Genomic DNA, 3,040 nt, shown 5'->3' with positions numbered 1-3,040 from the left:
TTTCAGAACTCCAGGCAAACCTTTATATATAAGAGATTCTCTGAAAAGAAAAATGTAATACTTCAGTTTCAGAATTTTCAAATAACGTAATGTGTAAACCTTCCACATCGCCGCTGCGCCATTAACATACAAACTTTTGCAGTGTTTCAACATGCTGCTATTTTGTTTTACAAAGGGTTCATCTACATGTGAATATGTCATCTCTAAAGTTTACTCTATTGTTTCTTTCAAATCACATATTTTTTTTTCTCAGCATTTTCCTTCAGAGATTCTAAATGAGAGGTAAGAAGAATTAACTTTTCCAAGGCTGATTCCATGCAGCCTGGTCTTCCTGAGCATGTTGGGTAAATGCAGAGCAGGATTAATACGAAACTCAAACTGCTCCATAGAAAAGAGGTACAGACAAGCAGTAAGGAATTTAATTCTGTGAGAAAGCTGAGGCGGTGTGGATTAGGGTTGGAAGCCAGGGATTTGTTATATCATGTATTTACAACTGCAAAGCACAGACTCCAGTCTCTGATCATGGGGTTTCTGATCATTGTGCCCTCCTAATGGAAAATATTACTGTGGCAGAGCAGGGCTGATGAGCAAAACTCTATCACTTAATAGAGCTGTGACTACAATCCTCAGCCCAAGGTCCAGGTCATGCAATGGTTCTTCAGCCAGGGGACCATCTCTGATCATGGTATCTAGATGCCTTATATTCCTATGTGCTGCTCCATTACCATTACAGAGGAAACTACAAATCCATATGGTAAGTATGGTAAGTGAAGTCGCTCAGTCGTGTCCGACTCTTTGCGACCCCGTGGACTGTAGCCTACCAGGCTTCTCCGTCCATGGGATTCTCCAGGCAAGAATACTGGAGTGGGTTACCATTTCTCTTCTCCAGGGGATCTTCCCGACCCAGGGATCGAACCTGGGTCCCCTGCATTGGAGGCAGACGCTTTAACCACTAAGCTACCAGGGAAGCCCAGACAAATCCATTAATTCTCCTATATTAGAAATTTCTCTTTAGAAATATCATGCCATGCCTGATGTGTGTATTATTGGGTTAATTGTTCTCACTTGTTTGACAATTTGGTGCAGAGAGCCAAACCCATTATAACCTTCAAAGGGAGCCTAGGAATTAAAGATCAAAAACATATCAATGAAAGGTTAAGTAGTCTGGATTGAAAACAATATTACTGTAACCTCTGTCAGAGAGTGTTCTGCCTATGTTTTCCTTTAGGAGTTTTACCATGTCTGATCTCACATTTAGGTCTTTAAATCACTTATAGTTTATTTTTGTGGATGACACCAAGCAATGATCTAATTTCATTTTTTTTACAATGTAGCTGTCCAGTTTTCCCAGCACCACTTGTTGAAGAGACTGTCTTTCCAACATTGTGTAATTTTACCTCCTTTGCCACAGATTAACTGACCATAGGTGCAAAGATTTGTTTATCAATCTTCTATCCTGTTCCACTGATCTGGGCTTCCCTGGTGGCTTAGTGGTTAAAGCGTCTGCCTCCAATGCAGGGGACCCGGGTTCGATCCCTGGGTCAGGAAGATCCCCTGGAGAAGGGAAATGGTAACCCACTCCAGTATTCTTGCCTGGAGAATCCCATGGACGGAGAAGCCTGGTAGGCTACAGTCCACGGGGTCGCAAACTTACCATACATTTTTGATGACTGTAGAGTAATGGAAATAAAAACAAGAATAAACAATAGAACTTGCTTAAACTCAAAGCTTTTCCACAACAAAGAGAACAATAAACAAAACAAAACAAAAAAAACCCCACAGATTGGGAGTAAATATTTTCAAATTATGTGCCTGCCAAGGGATTAGTTTCCAAAATTTACAAACAGCACATGAGGCTTAACAGCATAAAAAAAAAAAAAAAAACAGGCCAATCAATAAATGGGTAGAATACCTAAACAGACATTTCTCCAAGGAAGACACACAGATGGCCAAGAGGCACATGAAAAGATGTCCAATATCACTAATTATTAGAGAAATACAAATCAAAACTACATTGAGGTATAACGTTACACCAGCCAGAATGGCTATCATCAAAAAAATACACAAACAGAAAATGCTGGAGAGGGTGTGGAGAGAAGGGAACTCTCCTACACCTTTGGTGGGAATGTAAATTGGTACAGCCACTATGGAAAACAGTGTGAAAGTTCCTTAAAACCTGAAAATAGAGCTACCATATTACCCTGCAATCACACTCCTTAGGCGTTTATCTGGAGAAAAATATACTCTGAAAGGATACATGCACCCCAATGTTCATTGCAGCATGTGTGTCTGCTTAGTCGCTTAGTTGTATCTGATTCTTTGTGATCCCATGGACTGTAGTCCACCAAGCTCCTCTGTCCATGGAGTTTTCCAGGCAAGAATACTACTGTGGGTAGCCATATCCTTCTCCAGAGGATTTTCCCAACCCAGGGATCAAACTCGTGTCTCTTGTGTCTCCTGCATTGACAGGCAGATTCTTTACCACTGTGCCACTGATTCACTGCAGTACTATTTACAATAGCCAATCCATGGAAGCAACGTCAATGTGCATCAACAGAAGGATGAATAAAGAAGATGTGGTACACACACACATAAACAATGGAATATTACTCAGCCATTAAAAATGAAATAATGTCATTTGTAGCAACGTGGATGGACCTATAGATTGTAATAGTGAGAGAAGTCAGACAGAGAAGGAGAAATGTATGAAAACCTTTATATATGAAATCTAAAAAGAAATTAAACAAATGGACTTACTTAGGAAACAGAAATAAGCTTACAGACATAGAGAACAAACTTATGGTTGCTAGGGGGAAGGGAGAGATAGGAAGTTTGGGATAGACATGTGTGCATTGCTATATTTAAACTGGATAACCAGCAAGGACCTATTGTATAGCACATGGAACTCTGCTCAATGTTACATGGCAGAATGGATGGGAAGGGAGTTTGGAGGGAAAATGGATACAGGTATATGTATGGCTGAGTCTCTTTACTGTGTACCTGAAACTATCACAACATTGTTAATTAGCTATACCCCAAT

The 3,040-nt window shown here is 40.2% G+C and overlaps 1 non-coding gene across 1 annotated transcript; it reads right to left on the bottom strand.

Annotated features, from left to right (window-relative positions):
- Positions 1-895: 895 nt before the first annotated feature.
- Positions 896-967, bottom strand: TRNAW-CCA (transfer RNA tryptophan (anticodon CCA)). The gene has a single exon. It is a non-coding gene; the product is annotated as a tRNA-Trp (tRNA).
- Positions 968-3,040: the final 2,073 nt, after the last annotated feature.

The sequence above is a fragment of the Moschus berezovskii genome, chromosome 3, assembly GCF_049115385.1.
Source record: "Moschus berezovskii isolate FMDL1 chromosome 3, NW_MosBer_1.0, whole genome shotgun sequence".
Taxonomy (NCBI): Eukaryota; Metazoa; Chordata; class Mammalia; order Artiodactyla; family Moschidae; genus Moschus; species Moschus berezovskii.
Note: the sequence above shows the minus strand (reverse complement) of the source record. Positions and strands in the feature narration are given on the sequence as shown.